Below are 21,074 nucleotides of genomic sequence, written 5' to 3' on the forward strand. Positions count from 1 at the left end.
ACTGGCTGCTTGGATGATTCTTAACTGCCATCCAAGGGAAATGTAAATTTGGAGACTTTGCTGAACTTGTCTCTATAATTTAAAGTACCCAGAAACTTGGAAAAGCCATAATTTTTTTATTTAATCACCTCTTGTCCCATTACTACTCTCTTACTTAAGCCTCCACTCAACCACAACCTGTACCAGTTTGGTTCTCTCCACCTTCTTCCTGACTTCCTCACTTTCATTCTATAGTCTTAACAAGGACTCTATCCAGAAGGACTTGTAATTGTAGGTCTTACCTTACCCTTTTACATACTGTGCAGGCTCCTTCAGTATAAGGCAACATAGTTTTTGGGTGTTGTTATCAACAGATATTACGATGAAATCAAAATTGTCTGCGGCTAGCTTTTCTTTCAGGTCTGTCTTAAATTTTTGCAGGTTTGCCTTCTTGAAATTTCATCTGCACTTACTCTCTCTGAGAGGTCCTGTTTCCATCAAACTGTACTCTCGTAATTATCATGCAAGTCCTCAACCTGCTCCACTGGTGAGTTTTCATTCTGCTGTGCAATAGACATCAATGGAGAAAAGAGTTAAATCCTGATTTGTTGTTGATCGATTGTAGTGCAAGTATTGTAGGTGTATCATTGGCATTATATAGGAGGTGTAATGCAGTTTTTCGACATAAAATTTTGAATTGCCTTGACAGCACATTAATATCTTGGTATACAGTGCCGGGAAAATGGCATTGAAATCACCTACAATTAAAGTTTTTACCATCTACATTTATAAGTAGATATATAAGTACATTTGTAAGTATAAATTAGTATTTGACATATTGTTTGGTGGGTTATACAAACCTTATACAAGTCCCAAAAGTCCTGCACCATAGGGATTTTACTAATTTTACTGTTTTATAGTTGCAGGACTAAAAGATATTGACCACTGAAGAGCAGTTAGAGATTATCCTCCTTTGTAGAAGAGAAGGATTCTCTCATAGACAAGTTCCAGATGAATTTAATGTGAGGCATCCTCATGAGAGCCAGTATCACACACAACAGTTGGCAGACTGCTAGCAAAGTTCAAGGCTACAGGTAGTGTTGCCGACGCTAAAAGATCTGGATGTCTGAGCACTTCAGAGATGATAGTGGAAAGGGTTTTAGCAAAGGTAACTGCAAGCCCAAAAAAATTAATTAACCAAACAAGTTTGGAAGTGGGCGTTTCTCGGTCAACAGTATGGAGGATCTTGCAAAAAAACAAGTATCATCCGTACAAGTTACAAGTGTTACACCACATGTCAAAAGATAATCCTGATTGCCGTGTGGAAATATGCAATTGGTTTTTGACTCAGTTGGATGAGGACCCAGAGTTTTTGTTTAAATTTATGTTCTCTGACTTAGCCAACTTTTATGTAAATGGTGAGGTGAACCAACATAATTTAAGGTATTGGTTCGACAGTAAGGAGCCTCATTGGTTTATTGACAGTAAGGAACAAGGAGCTGATCGCATCATCGTTTGGTGTGGTTTGTGGAAAGACCAGACCATTAACCCCTACTTCTTTGACAGAACAGTTAACAGCAAAACTTACTTGGCAATGTTAGGAAATGTGAATTACTTCCTGATTTGGATTTGTTGGGGGTCTTGAAAACCAGACTGGTTCATGCAGGATGGTGCAGCCCCACACTATGGTACACAAGTTTATGATTGGCTAGATGAGCACTTCCCCCAGTGGATCGGTCATACAAAACAAGTGGAATGGGCTCCAAAATCCCCAGATTTAAACTCAGTGGATAGTGTCATGTGGGGTTATGTAAAATTCCAAGTTTACAGATGATTTTGTATCAGGGACAAAAATCATCTGCGAAAGCGCATCACAACTGTGTGCCAATCTGTAATGCCTGATTTGGTAATTAAAATTCTCTGGTGCATGGGAGACCATTTTCAATTATGTTTCAACTTATACGGAAACCATATTGTAACTATATTGTATATCCCTATGGTGTGATACTTTGGGAACACTTTGTATTTGAAAATGCTGTTTCTTTATCCACAAATCTAATTTAATCATCTCACAAAGATCAATCAATACCATCCATACTTTTAATAATTTTAAACTTATTCACCAATTCTCTTTGTACATAAATTAGGATATCACTGGCAACCTGATGAGATTTTAGAAGGACTTTTGGTAGTTAAAGAAGATAAAATATTTTAATTTATCTTTTGTAATGTTAGCTTGTAGGATTATAAATACAGAAATTTCTTCCTCCTGTAAGGTTTTTTGTAATTCTGTCTTAAAGAGACAAAGCAAGATCTTTCACTTGCGCTCCTCTATAATACCTTAAACTTATCAAATCCTGTGCTGGATTTTAATATAGCCTCTCCTGGACAACCAAATGGGGAATTGATCACTATCGACCAGATTACTATCAACCAGATTGATTACTATCAAGAGCTGAAATTAGGTTGTTAATTTTGTTTCAACCACGCTAGTATGTGCAAAAATATAACAAATATTTTTATTTCGTAAGTATTTTGGTAAATAATGTGAAATTTATCTATCTGTTTATTTATTCAGCAACAACAGGCTGATGCTCATTAATAATTACTTATCGATGTTGAAGAATTTTTATAGTGATGAAAAATGCCATGCCTAACCGGCAATCAAACCCGGAACCTCTGGATAAAAGACAGAGATGTTACTGCTCCGCCATGGAGATCAACATAATATTTATAATTTATTACAAAGGTATACGTACAGTTTATTGTAATATAATAAATTGTATGTATACCTTATATAAAATAATTATACTCCAATGATGTTTTGAAATTTTCAAACTAAAAAAAGGTTATTAATATTAAGACTTAATGCACTTCTTGCGGTTTATTTCGGGTGTTTCTAGGTTTTTAAAAGATATTTGTTACAGAATACATTTTTTAAACCAGTATTTAGAAAATTAAATGTAACTCACATTATGATTATGTTTACATGTTTATATTTATGATGGTCCAGTCTTTGCTAAAAAGAATAGTTACTTTCTTAAAATAATAATAGTATCTAACCATACCGACCAGACAAAGGAACCATTTTCGTATAACTCAACAATATATTTTAGGTTATGAGATAGGACTATGCAATTTTTAATAAATTATAGTCATTTAAAAGTCTTCCCATCAATTTATTCAAAATAAAATTAAAATATTTTCATTTATAGAGGCAATCCTAGTTTATCTATGCATTTTTTTATAATAATAATTTAAAAAAAATTTAAATCCTGAATTTTGCGTATCCTGTTGAACAAATATGAGCATAAAATAATTGTCATAAATGCCTTCTGAGCTGTGAATTATTTTATAGCAATTTTTCATATTTAATTGTAATTATAATTTAATTTATTTATATAAATATATATATATTTGTTTTACAATAAACATTATTTATGAGTTTATATTTTAAATAATTATAATGGACTTTAATTACAGCTACCTATCTTATTATTTCGGTTTTTATATTCATAATTCATCTTATAACGATGTAATCTATTTATTTATAAAATATTTGTTTATCTTCAAAAGCTAGTTCAATTTTTTTTTGTTTTAATTAAAATACATCATCAGACAGTAGGTAAATTTGCAGCTCTCATAATAAGTATCTTCAGGAAGCAGCAATTAATTAGTTATGCAGTATAAAGTTATATGGAGCAATAAAGATTCAAATCCTCTTTGAAACAGGAAAAAAAATAGGATTTGGTTTTTCCCAATTTTTTTTATGATCTTTTTAAGAGATTAACCTGACAGGATAGAGTCATTATTGTTTAAAAGTTTTTAAAAAGAATAAAGCCAAAATGATTGTAATTGGTCAGAAAACATAGGTACAAAATATTATGAGAACAAATTTAGAGGCAAAAAGTAAAAGTAAAAAGTTAAATTTCATAAAAATTGCAAATATCTGTTTAAAAATGGTAGGGCATTCTAAGGGACAATGAAAAACTTCATTTTAGAATTGTAGTCTCATAATAAAATATTTTTAATTTTCGACAGGAACAATGACTAAATCTTATTTTTTTAGTATTTAGTTGTTGAGCAATTATTTAAAAATTAATGTTGACTACTTTTGAAACTAACATTGAAAAACATTAAAGGGCATCATTTTGGTTAGGGTTGTCAAAATTTGTGCCCTCCATTTAAAATTGTTGTGCAAATGTTGGCAAGAAGGCTCAAAAACCAGATTTATATTGATGAAATTCAGGTTAGTTTTTGTAGTGAAAAATTGTATGTTGATAACATATTTGACATTGAACAACAGATGGAGAAAAGATACTGCACATGATAGTGAGTTAAGTATTTATCGACTTGAAGATTCTTAAGTAAGCAATTCTTAAGTATACCTTAAGAATTGCTGTAGAAATCTTCAGAAGACTAAAATGTAGATCGTATTTTAATTAGAGCATTTAAGTTTATTCAACAGTGGCAAAAGTTATGTGAAGATAGATGTTAACTAGTCAGATTTTTTTGTTGTAAGTTTAGCGTGTAACAAAGATGTCCATTACTTCCGGCTCTCCTTAAAACATATGTTAATTTTGTTCTTTTAAACTGGTCAAAAAATGTTTTAAGATGGAATTCCAGATTAGAAGTGATGATAATACACACTCTTTTATTTGCAGATGAACAAGTGGTGCTGGTTGAGGAAGAAAAAGATGTATACATGATAATGGAGCTTGTTGAGGAGTTTGATACATGAACACTGGAGGTGAATATTGAAAAAAACAAAATGTTTGCTGATTGGAGGTACAGCACAAAATGTTATTTAAAACAAAATAATTAGTGATCTCTGTGGCAGAGTAGTAGCATCTCAGCCTTTCATCTGGAAGTCCTAGGTTTGAATCCCAGTCAGGCATGGCAGTTTTCATACGCTACAAATTTCTATCTCATATTGCTATGCACAAGCTCTTTGAGCTTATATGGTGAATTAATCATAATTTTTTTTTTAATTAAATTATTTGAAGAGTTTAAATATCTGGGTGCTATTTTAACATAAGATGGGAGGAATATTTTTGAAAAAATGTTGGTAAAGATAGAACAATCACCATGCTCTTAAATTTTATTTTATAGAATGTTCATATATCAAGTATTACAAAAAAGAGGATTATCTTCAGTTCTTTTATTGAAAGTTGCTCCACATAAGGGTCTGGTGTGTAGACTCTCCTTGAAAGACTTAAAAGTGGATTGACCGCTACGGTGATGAGTTTTTGGAAAATTTGTCAACTGACTATCTTAGACCTAGTAAGAAATATCAATATCATAGACAGAAAATTATTTTTAGTGGATAAGTGCAAGAAAGTCAGTTGATGTGATACAGTCATCTGAGATGTGTTGGCAAGAATAGGATATCTCAGAAAATTTGGTCCTGAATTCCTCCTAAAAGGAGAAAGAAGGATTGACCATGTACAAGTGATATTGTGACCGCTATGGGGAAACACGAACAGTGAGATGAAGACTCTTATGATATAGATGGAATTTTAGGCAATGGTTAACGGCCTTGTGCTGTAGTACAGACTGGTAAAGAGAGAGATATATTCCTTATATTATTAAATTACTTCTCCATTTCCTTAATGAATGCATTATTATGTTAATTATTAAATATTGCTATATGAATTCATGAAATATTTTTCGAGTAACATTAAATTGATTTGAATTTGATATATAATAAATTGACAGACTTATACTTTTAATATTAAATTTATTTATTTTTTGGTTGATGATTTTCTAATTGATTTAGTTTTTCCTGTTTTCAACAACTGTTCAGTAAAGATTGCAATCAGATTAAACTCTTTATTTGAAATATATTGGCATTTTGAAGCAATGTTGTACATTCTTCTGAATATTTTTTGTTTCTGTTCTGTAATGTACTTAGAATATTTTGTGTCAAATTAACAAATAATTAACTCAATATAAAATGAGAAAATTAATAAAAATAGGTTGAGTTAATAACTAAGGCCTTTGACACTATAAATCTACCAAAAGTTTCCTCCATTTTATTTAAATCACTTTGCATGAATTTTTATTCTTTTGAGCCTCCTCTTTAGGAGTCAAATTTACCTATATTATTATATTTGATTGTAAATGCTATACAACTTAGCTGACCTACCACAAAGTGCAGTTTTGTTAGATACATTGAAATATGACATGTTAAAAGTAATATTTTTACAAGCTGTCATTTACAAAACTAATATCCAAATATTAACTGTATTTCCTTTTGAGGGTATTTTTACTTGTATATGAGTTTAATTATTTTGTTAGGTCTGATTCATGTCAAACTGGAATTACATTTATAATTAGATTTGGCTGTTAGGTGAAGAATCAAATCATATATTTAATATTACTCCAAGGAAATTGATTTAAAGCTCTGTTGTTTATGTTGTCAGTTCTCTTAGGCCATTACAAAATCATCCTAGTAATATCTTTTATATTTAATACTATAATATATGAAATTATAACTTGGAAAAACAAACTGCTTACACTAAATTTTAAGCAAAACACATTTATGAATACCAAATATACCAAGAAGTATATTTGGTAGCAAATATACTCATCATTATAGTTAGCAGTGCTGTTTAGTCCATATGATAAGCCAAGAGCTTAATCAGATTAGTTGATCCAACAAGTTTTTTGCTTCTAAAACTATCTATCAGTTCTGACTTGAGATGATCAACAAAGTATTTAAATTGCAACTAATTTTTAATTTATAAAATGAATCAGATGTATTGGTATGTATAGAACTGCAACATAAAGTTTTATGTAAAATTATCACGTCTAACATAATCAAATTCCACAAAATGAAACAGGATTTAATAATTTAGTAACAGAAAACAATATACTTTGAAGAGGTGTATAATAACTGTTGCATGTCAGATAAGACAGCTTGTTAATGAACTACATAATGCTTTCTCTAATCACTTGACAGAACGGAAATTACTATGTAAAACTTAGCAACTGTATAATTTTGCATGATAAAAAGTAACATGAAAGAAAGAAAAATGTTATTCCTCCTGTTTTGTTGCATTACATTCTCATTCTAAAAAAAAAGAAAAAGCAGCTGTTAGGAATTTTTTTAATTTTTCACTTATTTTTGTATACTAAATTATATTTTTTCATACAATAATTCAATAGTAAATTTTTAATTATAAAATAAAATATAAACTAAACATACACTTCCTTTAATATATGAGGGGTAGCTAAAATGTAATGCATAGTCCCTTGTAACTTGCGAATGAAAAGTGACAATCAAATGAAACAAATATAGCATAAAAAACATTTTATTTGCTATAAAAACAAAAAGTTAATTTATTTTTCCAGTCACCAATTACCTCTACACATATCTCCTAATGTTGAACCAGTTTTCTCATTCTATCAATGAAAAATGTTGGCTGCCTTTCCTTGACCCACATCCTCACTGTTATTCTAGAGTTCATCATCAGTGGTGAAATGAATATCTTGAAATAAGTGAAAATTGCAAAGCGTCAAATCTAGTGAATATGGAGGGCGTGGAATAGGTTAAAATTTCAACTTCATGTCATGTGTTAATATGCATTACATTTCAGTCAATCCTGGTAGCTAATTAAATAAAAGAATAATAAAAAATTATGTAAAATAAACTAAATAAAAATTAATACTTATTAAAAGTAAAAGCAAAACTAAACAAAGTTAAGATTCTGTATAATTTTTTTTTAAGGAAGTATAATTAATCTTTTAAGAATTTTTACAAAACTTTATTTTTCTATTGTTGATTTTAACCACCTTAGGATCTTATGAAATGATTTTGCGATGTTACTTTTTCTCTTCTTTACTCTTACTTAAGTATATTTTCATTCTTTCATTTAATTGTTTCGTTCTTCTGACCAGGTTTTCTTTGTATTTTTCTTTTCTACCTCCTGGAAGCCCTTAATCTTTTCTCTATTCCTCTAAAAGTGTTTTCCATAATTACTTTTACTTTACTTTTCTTCAGTTTTTTCAACTTCTTTTATCCATTTGTCAATTGTTTTAGGATTAGAATGAAAATGTTCAAATATTTTCTTAGTTAGGCTGCACTTGCAGATTAGGATTAAATATCTATAAACATTATTCTTCTTTTTCTAATTGTATCTGATGGTTTTTTCCAGTAGATTTCTTGTTACTTCTTTTTTATCTCCCATCTTTTTTAGATCGTAAGTCCTTACTCAGAATTTTCCTTTATTCTTTTTGAATTGTTGTATTTCTCCTTTCCTGTATAAGGATAAACATTCTGTAATTACTTGCATACAGGCATAATGGTTTGATAACTGTAATGTAATGTCTAATCTTTATATAGAGGATATTTTTTATTTGTACTTAACATTAGCCAATTGAAATACTAATTCCATTTTGCTAGCTATGATTTTGTTTGCTTCTTAGTTCAGTCCATTTTTCTGTATTATTTCCTCTAGATATTTAAATTTTCCTTTCCTGTTGATCTTCTCATAATTTTGGTTTAAAATTTTTGGAGAAGTTTTTATGTCATAAATTTGGTTTTCTCAAAGGATATTTGCTAGCTAGTTTTCCTGCTTCTTCTTTTAGTTAGTTTATTTGTACTGTTGTTTCTACATTTCTGAAAAAAAATCAGTAAATAATTGCAAATTGTAAACAATTAATCCCCAGATTTCATTTTTTATACCCCTTTTTAATCTGCTTATTCTTGTTTCTTCTAATAAGTTTTCCCACTTTTTAATCAATTTTTCTAAAATACAATTAAATACTGCCAGTGAAAGTTCATCTCCTTGCCCAACTCTTGTTTTAATCTTAGGGCTTCTGAAATTTCACCCATAAATTTAATTTTAGATTTTTTTTATTGGTTAAAGTTTTGTTTAATTATTACTAAAGTCTTATCAACTAAAGACTTTAGTTGATAAGACTTTAGTAATAATTAAATTCAAATACTTCAATAATAATTAAATACTCAAATTCTTCAAAAATACTAAATAATTTTCTTTCAATGCAGTCATAAGCTTTCTTGAAGTCAACTAAATTATTTTAACTAAACAGAATATGATTTTTTTTAAATATGAAAAATTTTATTAAAACAACTTGATAAAATATCTCCTTCTAGCCTTTGTTTCTTGGAAGAAAATGAAGATGTGGTTTAATTAATATTGAAAACTAAAAAATTCTGGCAGAAAAATTAGTAAACTGTTTGATTTAGTTGATTTTACAGTATTTTATTTATTTATTTTTGTAAAGTACAGCTATTTATTACACAAATGAAAGTGTATTTGACAAAAGTTACACTGTTGGTTGCGATTGTAAATTACTTGCCGGAAGAACTTTTAAATTAAATCAGTTAATTTTTTTGTTAATAATGTGCAGAGTATTAAATCTAAAATTAAAATATAGAATGCTATAATTGGGAAACTAATATAGAATAGTTTGTTCTAGGATACTTAGTTTGTAAAATTGAAATAATAACGAGTTCTACTCAATTAATATCCAATATTAAACATAAAATTTTAAAACCTGGATTTTCAATCTACGGTTACAACATTTTATACAACATCGCCGAGCTGAGTTTCAGTTAAGTTATTTACTTCTGAAAGATAAACAAGTGTTCAAAAAAGAATATAGTTGATGTTAAATTGCTTTACGAATAGCTTCTCAATGGTCAATTTTTTTGCCGACCTTTCCTGTACTCTGTACACAGATTTATGTACGTTTCGTCCGACTGCAATGTAATAAATCCATTTATCTAACTTCATCTAATATGTACGAATTATTTTCAAAAAAATAGTTGTTTCCAACGGATGGATTTAACGAAGACTTAGTTGCATCCTTTTAAAACAGAGAAGAAAAAGAGTATTTTTTATTGAAAATAAATATGTGATCACTATTATTAACTTGCGAGATAGATTTTAAATTTAAAATATATTTAAAAAAATTAAAAATATTTTTTTACTACAGACCATTGGAATGGAATGTCAAAAACATCTTATAGTGTTTTGAAGCCCTATTGGTGTAGAAAATGTAGATGCAAGAAACTCCTGTTAACTCGCTTTTCTGAAGCAAGGTATAGCCAAAAAAGAGAAATATATAGACATTTTTTGGGAGTGGAGTGAATATTAAATAAAAATTTTTGGTAATTTGTGATTTCAGTAAAAGAACTTAAACTTTTATAAAAAAAAAACTTTAAAGGTACCTCACTCAGTAAAGGGGCAAGTTCGAAGAAAATCGATCAACGAGTCCAGAGTTATAATATCAAACACAGTTCATCATATGCACAAATAAATGCCCAATTTTTTGAACTTGAAAACATTGGAATACATTTTTTTTTCAGATTATCCACAATTTAAATTTTTTTAAGGAGGCACACTTAAAAAAAGTTTTAAGAGACACTTAAAAATGGCACTACCTTTTTTAAGTAGTTTCCCGTTACAACTCTATCGCTAAAACCGCGAAAATAAACATTTCTTTAGTGGCTTTCATTCTAAATTCTCTGTAAATTTCACAACTGCCTTACTCTTCTGTATCTGATTTACCCTTATAATATTTCTTTCTTTTTGAAGCATTTCTTACAGAAAGTCTGCTTTTATTTCTTAATACGCATACAAGAAACATTTGCATTTGCCTTAGTCATTACCTTCAGGTTTCATGTGTTATTTTTTTAGCATAAACCTTCTTGTATAATGCAAACACGAATTTATTAAGAAGATTTAATGCAAGTAAAAAAATTTGGTTTTATTGTAGGAAAAAAACGAGAACATCAGGTTACTTGAACTAAGAACATTCCAGATTGCAAATCTTTTCTAAATCTTTAAAGGTTTAATTGAATTTTTAATCATTTTAACAATCACCTGTAAGTTATTTTGATTATTATACCAGTATATTATCTACCACAAATCCTTATTGACCTGTAACTTATTAAAATGATATATTATTAAAAAATAAAAAATAAAATTATACGTTTGGCATTTTCTGCCATCAGTAATCTGATAAGTTTAACTAAGATGACATTTTAAGATTAGGTAGAGCACTTTTTAGATACATTATATTTCAGACATGTATTAATTCACAAGAAAAAACAGGAACGACGTTAATCTGTATCAGAAATAAGATTGTAGTCGCACATAAATTGAGTTTTTTTTTCAGTTGTGTTACTGAAAAGTCTTGCCACATCATAAAACATTTTAATTAATGTACTTTTTTTTTCAATTACTATGACAATAGGTCTTTTGACCAACAGGTCAAATCCCTGGTTCAGATGCTATCAGTATGATTCTGAAAATTTCTATTTTTGTTTGAAAACATTTTTTCAGTTAAATTATTTATCAGAAAAAATGTGAGAAATATTCTTATATTATTCTTCAAAGAAATTTTTTTACCTGTGCTCAGTAGAAACAATTTTCATTTTTATTCAAAAATTTATTTTTGAAAGTTCTCTTTTAATAAAGTGAACATAAATTAATTATAGGTGTTAAAATATTATTCTAGCATCATTAAGGTTATAAGATATGTAATTGTAATTAAATAAATAAATCTTTATATAATATTTAAAAGTATATATGCACGAAAGTTGTTAATATTGATCTGTAACATGTCTTGCTTAGCCAAGTTTCTGTTAATTCAGTTTGCATATATAGGCGGGAAGGGTAGGAAGTAAAACTACCTACTCAGTGTAAATTGAGTTATGAAGCCACCACCTTGAAAAACAGATAGTGTCTTTTCCCCTATGTGCTTATACATAACATTCCTCACTAGTGCTGATGTGTTTTCTATCTGTTTTAAATAACATACTAAAAAAAAATTAACTTGTAAGTTATTTTTAATTTTTGTAAGTATGATTTTTATTACTTGATACAGTATATAAAATTAGAAGTATATTTCATGGAAACTGCTATCAAACAGAATTTAAATGATGCAGTAGAAATAAATATGTAACATTTATTTTTTTTTTAAATGTTTGCAAAAAATTATTCGATCTAATTTGAACACATAAATTAACTCACCCTCGCACTTACCTGAAGAAAGTTAAATATTTTACATAAATAATCATATAATATGTAGCATAACTCTTTAATCATGTGCTTTTTTAAAGTTTAAATTATTTTGTATGTATTTCTTAGTTACTATTTAAAATTATTATTGCTTATATTTTATTAAGAAATATAATTAATCAGATAAACAGTACTGAAAATGTTGAAATATGTTCATGTGAAGTACTAAATTATAACTAATTAGTATTAATTATTTACTGATCTTTGGGGCAGAGTGGTTGTGTCTCGGTCTTTCATCTGGAGGTTCCAGGTTCAAATCCCAGTCAGGAATGGCATTTTTTTGCACACTAAAAATTCATTTATCATCCATTACTAATTGTAAGTGGGTATAAGCCTGTTGTTAAAATATATGGATATAATAATAATTACATGTAATGCTACATAATATTTTCATGAAGATAACAACTGATGACCGTACCAACTTCCTTTTAGAAGTTTTTTAAAAACATCTCAATAAATCAAATAAATTAATAAATAAGCTTTCTCTTCAGACTGATGCACACAGAAAATCATGAAAATAATTTTATCATATTAACAATTTGATTATCCATAACATTATTTATCAAAAGCTTGTAATTGACAAACCTGACAATACTGATATGATATGATATGAACTGATACTGACTGATATAGGATTATTACAGTATCTATTTCAAATTAAATTATTTATATTATAATTCATAGTAGTTGCAACAGATATGAATTATAGTTGTTTAATATGAATTATTAAACAGTATTACTGTCACACTTATCGACAGTAATGAACTTGAAATTTCTTAAATCTCTATTGAAGTTACTTTTCAAGCTTTCAAAAAAAAGGAAATAGGTTACTCACATTACAGAATAAATTGAAATAAAATATAATTTTAGATTTAGAATAGATTTATAGTTGACAAACACTTTTGATGAGAAGTCTTAGCATGTAACATTTCTTTATTAAAATTTATATAAAAAAAATAACCTTGGCTCAACCTTTCTTCAAAGCAGTGATAAAGTATGTAAATTAAGTCAATTGTCATTAGGCAACAGATTAGATAGCTAGTATTAAAACCTAATTAATACTATTGAATTTTAATCAATTTTATTGAATAATCAAATTTATTGAATAAATAGTAAAAGTCATTATTATGATTGAAATTTGTATTATCTACCTATTAAGTATAGACTAATATTTACCAACAATCGTATCATTGTTGATAAACTTATAGAAGTTCACATAAAAACAGTTGTAGATTGCAAATTCAGCCATCTGAACAATAAAATCACAGGTTGTATAATAAAAATTTATCTCTGTACACCTGATAATGAAGGGTACCAATAATTGTTAATTACTTAGCTGAATTTCATTCTCTTAAAATGTTTTTATACTCATGATATCTTTGAATACAAAATATTGTATACAAAACAAAAATACATTTTCGAGGAATTAATTGTTTACAGTGGCTGAGCAACTTAGGGACAGCCCTGAAGAACTAAAAGAGCAACAAAAGCAGTACAGAAGTGTGCCAAGAAATGTATAAAATAATGGTGGACTTATTTTTGAACATTTATTATAAACTGTTATATATATAATGCACTTTGATCTAGTGTATTGTTTTCAAATAAAATTCAAATTTTTCTAACTTTTTTTTGTTTTATTCAACTTATCTCACACCATTTTGTTCAGTTTTCAATTTTCTACAAGTTTCATTTAATGTTTCGTGTGTTTATTAACCCATTTAACAAAGTTATAGTACATCAAACAAAAAAATGCGTTTTATACCCCAATTTATTGGTTTTCACAACTGATTTCTCAAAAACTACTTCAGATATGGTTCTAGAACGTATTTATTTGATTCTTAAAGTCAAGAACTATAAAAAAATCACAAATTCAACTCCTTAATAATGTTCTAAAAATTTCACTATGACCTCATTTCATCGGAGTAGGTGAAATCTGAGTGAAACTTCACTAGCCATAACCTACAAATGAAGAATTTTAGCATATATGTTTATATGAACGTTTTCCATTATTTTCACAAGTGAAATAGGTTATGAAAGCCCCGGGAGAACTTCATTACATATTCTGTATTCCATAATTAGATTTATAATGAACAAAAGCAAAATAAATACGAATAAGAATGTAATTTTAGCATAATTTCTTTAAATGAGACAATTCACATATATTTCAATAAAATATTCCTTCATAGACTTCACATAATGCTTCCACAAAAACTCATCATCATTAGTAATCAAAACAATATGCTTAATACTATCAGTTTGAAGAGTCAGAGCACACAAGCGATCATTTTTATCATAGCTAATCAAATTGCTCGTTAGGTTGCAGTTTAATTTAAAAGAATTTGAGAATGAAAAATTTAAATATTTAGTTTTTGATGTATTCAACAGCATCCACTTAAAATTGAACCTTATATTAAAATTATCAAGGTTAGCTTGTATTTTATTAAACAAATCATTTATATTGAGGTCACATGCAAGAGGAGTGTCACCCGTAAATCCTACAATGTGCCATTAAAAGAATCTGAGTATAAATCATAAATAAATTTGAGAAATAATAATGATCTTAAAACAGAACTCTGGGGAACCCCATAGCTGATTTCTCCTACATTGCTTTTTACTCCTTCATTTGTACAAATTGTTTACTACTGCACAAATAAGATCAGAGCCAGTCCCCTGATCCCTGCTGCATCCATTTTATTTAAAAGTAAACAGTAGGCATTTGAAACGTGATGATGATTAACAATAATCAAATGCCTTCTTCAAATCAAGAAAGAAATCTTATTGAGTTTAGGCCTATTTAAATTTTCATGTAAGTAAGAAATAAATTTATGTAAAGCCATTTCAGTATTATGTCCATTATGGAAACCATATGCATCAGAAAATACCTGTTATCTTCCAAAAACCTCAATAAACTAGATTTAAATATATTTTTAGTAATTTAGAAAATAATGATAAAGAAATAGGTCTGCAGTTAGAGTAACCTCAGTTCTATTACCTGACTTAAATACAAGAATGACTTTTGCAACCTTCAGCTTCTTAGGAAATACTCCAGTGCAAGCTAAAGTTAAAAATAGCTATCAAGATGGGGGCTATAAAACCATCATTAGCTTCAATATTATTGGAGTTATAATATCATCTATTACCTGTTGATTTATAGATAAACAATCAATTACTATACTACCTCATTATCTGTAACAAGAGATCAAAAGTAAAGTTCATCTGGGATTACAATTTAAATTTATCCTTATACAATATTTCTTTGTGTTTGCTCGTATGGGAATGTAAGGAGGATACAATTGATGTGGAAACATTAACAAAGTAATTTTTGATAACATTACTTTGATACTTGTTGAGTATCCATTAGCACTTCATTATTTTGTGCAGTCTCAAAGCTTTTTCATCTATTTAATCATTTTCCACTGCCTTCTCACATTCCCAGAATTGTTCTCACAGAAGTGAGAAGTGCTATTATGGTTTTTTAGCATCTTTCAACCATCTAATAATTTTATTTTTAAATACTTTAAATTTGTTTTTTAAGGCTTGATCAGTAGGAAAACCTTTTAAATATCCTGTAATGCAATTAATAGCTTCTATTAAACCATTTGCTATTCAAGGTTTATTTCCAGCAACACTCCTATCATAAACCAAGACCATGACCTCCTTTGGAAGTGCAACACAGACAACTAATTTAATGATAACATAATTGAAAGGAGATTTTCACATGCATCCAGTCACAAATCGTGAACCAATTTACTACAGAAAAACTGGCTGTTAAAATGACACAATTAACTCTCTTAGTGTCACAGTTAATAGTAATTCTATTTGAATTATTTGAAATAGAAAAGCTCTTCCAGGAGAAGGCTACCAAAATGAAATTTGTTCTATGATCAGTAATGCATCAGTCCAGAATAGCAACCCTTAAATCAGTGAGCACAGCCTACCTTTTATAAAGAATATTCAGATGTCATTTTCATTATTCTAGAATCTTTATAAATTAAGTTTTCATAGCACCGATTAGAAAAAAATTTTAAGTATTTATCATTGATATTATTTTCAGCGTTAATATTATTATCAAAATTCTCTCTAGAAAACACAATTTTTGCTTTAATTCTAGTCTGCGACTCACCGAGAGACTCATTAAAAACTTCCACAGAAGCTCCATACTACCTGTAAATTCCAAATACAGCAAAAGTAAGGTTTTGTAACTTAAAGTCAACCACAGAGAATCGGCCTCCATAATGCCCCAAAAGTAACACGGCATGAAATGCTACTCCAGTAATAAAGGATTATATCTCCACTACAATTGTTGTTACAAGCAGCACATGTTTGATAACTTTTTATTGTATAAATTGAAGCTTCATCCAGATCACAAATCCATACCTTAACCAAAATATCTGTATTTACTTTTACTAAACTTGATTAAGGTACAAATAGATTAAAAATTATTTTTAACATTTCTAATTATTTTTTGATGAAGTGTTGTAAGTTACAATTTACCAAAAGTGATTAAGTTCCCTAAAAGCCTTAATTACACTAGTTCCTTGCGGACAGGCTTCAAATGATGTGAATAAAGAGATTTTTTTTGTAGGAAAATGTAGCAATAATAATAAAACAAACAAAAAAACTTAAAGTGTAAATATATATGCAGAAATTTATAGGTCAAATACCCACAAAAAGTAAACAAAAGTCTACAAAAAAGAAAATTAACATAGGCCTAACCAAAAATTACTAACTTAGTTACAACAAAATTGTTTACTTCATTAAAAACTACTCGTATATTAATTTGATACTTCACCAACCAGCACCAGTCGGTGAATGATTAATGCAAGTGGAACATAGATTACTTTATTAACATTCGCTTATAACACTGGTCAACATGATTTTTGTCTCATGAGTATCAATAGGTGTACTTGGTCCAGTTTTTAATCCTGTTTTCAAATATGCATTAGGAATTTCTCCATCACTCACAGTTTTTTTGTTATTTTAATTTTTTTAAATATGTTAAAATGTTTTTTCATTCATTTGTCTCTTGTCAAAGTAAAGCTCCTAAGCATTGTAAATATGATGGAACTAATTGAGCTAACTCAAAGGGCACCGTTGCTACTGCTACAGGTTTAGATCTGTATAGACATTAAAAACGTGACCTAATGTAGCACACATTCATCAGAACGATGCCAGTTGTGAGATAATAGTGAACCAGTAAATACATCATTGTGACTGCTTTGTGTGCCTGATTTATTGTGTTACGTATTTACAACTTTATTTGAATTAGTTGTTGGTTATATAATGTCTAGAGTTTGTTTAAATCATACTAACAATTTTTGTTATGTGTGTGATGAAGTGATGCTCCAAGTCCCAAAGGCAAAACCTTACTCCATTAGTAAAAAAAGTGTTACGAACTTTATTTTAGGTGTAAAGTTGGGAACCAAACAAGGGCCTGGGCCCCACATAAATGTTATTTATTGTGTTCTAGGCTTCTCACTGCATGGAAAAATGGCACATGCCACGTGCCATTTGCTATCCCTATGATTTGGAGGGAACCCAAAGATCACTCTTTGGGTTTCTGTTATTTCTGCTTAACAAACATTAAAGGAATTACGTCAAAATCAAAATATACAGTGATGTACCCTAACTTGCAATCTGCAATGAGACCAGTTCCACACTGCGAAGAATTTCCCATACCAAAACCTCCAGAAAATGTGACATTAGATGAAGAGAGTTCAGAGTCTGATGGAAGTAAGGAAGAAAAAGAAACAGATTCTGGTGAAGTAACCTTTGAACAAAGCAGTTCATCTGAGCCTCATTTACCGACTAAAGAAAATCTTAACGATCTTATATGAGATTTAAAGTTATCCAAAAAACAGTCTGAAATGCTTGCTTCCTGGCTAAAAGGATGAAATCTTCTTCAAAAGAATACAAAGATAATATATATTTCTTTAAATAACTGATTCAATTCAATTTCCGATATTTTTTTTTTTTTTTGTTTGGTGAATTGATTTTTACTAAGGAAGTTGTTTTTATTGAGAAAATTAACTAGTTTTTCCTTCATGTTCTATTATTTTTGGCAGGAGGGAATAATGATATTGGTCTGTAATTTTCTACCTCTTTTACATAGTTATATGTGATGACCCCTAGCTCTTTTATTTAGCAGAGAGGAAATAACCTTTTCAATCTCTTCCTTGTTAGTCTGAAACATAATTAAAGATCTACATACGGTTTTTATTTTATCACTAATTTTATATCCTTGACTTATGTTGCCATAAGTCACAATTATTAATTTTTCTGGTATTTCTGAAAAAATGCTGACTGAAAACATTTGGCCATTTCAGCTTTGTTTGTAATTTCCCTTTTATCATTTTGTAATTTATGTTTTTTTTTGTCCCTATAATACTATTTATGCTATCCATGTATCTTTAATGCTATCCCTATTGGTATCTAAATATTTCTATAATACTCATCAGTTCTCTGGTCCATTTTATTATCCAATCACTTTAATAATAATTTCATAATTTATGGTCAAATGGCCTACTTCTCTATTTATTCAATATTTTAATTCTGGTTTCTTAAATATTTATTTCATTGGACATCCATGATTTTAAAAAAATATACTTTTATGAATATTACGTTTAATTAACTTATTGAGTATGCATTTAAAAGATTGTGTTTATATCATTAATACTAATAAAATTCCAGTCAGATTTACTCAATTCCTTATTGACTTTATTGTAATCTACACACTCTAAAGTAGTTAATTGTTTTTTGTCCTTATTACAAACAAAATTTGTTTTATTTATTTTTATAGCATATAGACTGTGATCAGTAATATCAAATTTAAATACTCCCACTTTGTATAATGTTTATTGATTTGTTTTGACAAATAATATGTGGTATATACATAACATTAATAGCTTTAACTATTCTCATGTGTTTATCAATAAAACTACAGTAGCAGCTGGCACTAAAATTTGTTTCATGCAAACCATAAACATAATATTATAAATATATTAAAAACTGCCTACCAATATATTATTTGATTTCCTCAAACACTTTCGGCTATTATGCCATCTTCAGGAGAAATTTATAATAATTTAGAATTAAAATATATAAAAAAATATAAAATTCATAAGATAAGATTAGATACATAACAGTTAAAAGTAAGATAAAAATTTTGTATATGTTAAAAACTGATAATTATTTTAACTTAACTTATGACGTAACATTTACAAAAATTTTTACTTTATGACTATCAATTGTTACGTTTCTAATTTTATCTTGTGATTTTTATATTTTTTATTTATTTTAATAATACATTATTATAAATTCTTCTAAAGATGGTAGAAGAACCGAAAATGTTTGAGGAAATCAAATAATAAGTATGTTGTTAAGCTATTTTTAATATTATATTTATAATAACTATATTTTACCAACGGTGCCATGTTTGAAAAACTTAATTTAAAAACATAATAGTATGTTTATAATTTAATTTAATTTAGCGCAAGCCGTGCAAGAAAAGACTTTCTCTTAACATAAAATTGAAGTAAAAATAACTTGTAATAAAAAAATTAGAAAATTGTAATAAAATTATATATTTATGTTAAAATAAACAGTTTAAGAAAGTACGTTCCGCTACATTAAAATTTTATCAAGTAAAACAGAAAAAATATTAATTACTTAATGCATTTCTTCAATACGCTATAACTGCTGAACTATTATCATCGTTTCCCAAATTATCACAATATCTTGAATAAAACTTTTACACAAACTGTCTGCTTCCCATGCTCTTTTACTTCTTTAGTTATACGAGGGTAAGTCAATTATTATCCGCAATTTAGTTATATTTTTGTTTATGTTGGTAGTACTGTCGTGTTGCGTAGATGCCACATGCGTGGTTTAATTGTTATGTCTGCAGGTTTGATGCTGCTAGGTTAGTTCCGTTATCGCTGCCCTGCCGTTAACCATGGCTGCTCCGCTTTCTGTTTGCACCAAAGAAAAGCAACGTTCAGTGATCCGTTTATTGTGGTCGGAAGGAGTATCAGGGGCCGAAATTCATCGAAGACTTTCGGTACAGTACAGAAACAGTGTGTTGCCGCAAAGGAGTGTCTACGAATGGGTTGAAAAGTTCAAAAATGATCGCCCAAGTGTTACGCATGACGAAGGAGTCGGACGACCGTTTACCGCCACAAATGAGGAAAACATTGAGGGTGCACGTGACACGGTTTTCTTAGACAGACAAGTAACTATCGATGAAGTGGCACATCGTCTGCAAATTAGTCACGGTTCTGCCTACGAAATCATCCACAACAGACTTTGGTTTCATAAAGTCTATGCAAGATGAGTCCCAAAACAACTCACACAGTCGCATAAACAAACGCGCTTGGACATCTGCTAAAAACATTTGGATCGCTACGGTAACGAACGGAACATCTTCTTAGACAGAATCATCACCGGTGACGAAACATGGATCCATCATTACAAGCCGGAGAGTAAACGGCAGAGCCGTCCGCAGGAAAACTGATGTTTACGGCTTTTTGGGACTCACGAGGCCCAGTACTGGAACATTATGAGGAAAGGGCACGACAATAAACAGTGCGCGTTACAGTGAGATGCTTACTGCCAAGCTGAAGCTTGCAATTCGAAGCAAACGCCGAGGACTGCTGTCGAAAGTTGTTGTGTTGTTGCACGAAAATGCTCGTCCACATACTGCTGCCCACTTCAACTTTGAAGTACTGGCTCATTCTCTGCATAGTCCTGATCTTGCCCCTTCAGACTATCACTTGTTTACCTCGGACGAAACAGTGAAAGAAGCGGTGCATTCCTGGCTCGCAGCTCAACCGAAAACGTTCTTTAATGAGGGCATCAGGAAGCTTGCGCAACGATGGACCAAGTGCGTTGAAATGCAAGGGGACTTGTTGAAAAATGATGTACATGTAAGTTTCCTATTTGTATTGCAATAAAATTTATAACTACATTGCGGATAATAATTGACTTACTCTCGTATGTTGAATACAATTGGCCTCGCACGTAGGGGTGGGAGAATGATTC

General features: G+C 29.3%; 1 protein-coding gene across 3 annotated transcripts in view; it reads left to right on the top strand.

Moving 5' to 3' along the window:
* Positions 1-11,628: 11,628 nt before the first annotated feature.
* LOC142319299 (uncharacterized) overlaps positions 11,629-21,074 on the top strand; it is a 50,952-nt gene continuing 41,506 nt past the window's right edge. For 2 of the 3 annotated variants that reach the window (XM_075356411.1, XM_075356413.1), the window contains exon 1: positions 11,629-11,792. The gene's annotated coding sequence lies outside the window, so the exon portion shown is untranslated. Of the gene's footprint in view, positions 11,813-21,074 lie in introns of all 3 variants that reach the window. The other variant, XM_075356412.1, reaches the window with a different exon arrangement.

Source organism: Lycorma delicatula, chromosome 2 (genome assembly GCF_047948215.1).
Source record: "Lycorma delicatula isolate Av1 chromosome 2, ASM4794821v1, whole genome shotgun sequence".
Taxonomy (NCBI): domain Eukaryota; kingdom Metazoa; phylum Arthropoda; class Insecta; order Hemiptera; family Fulgoridae; genus Lycorma; species Lycorma delicatula.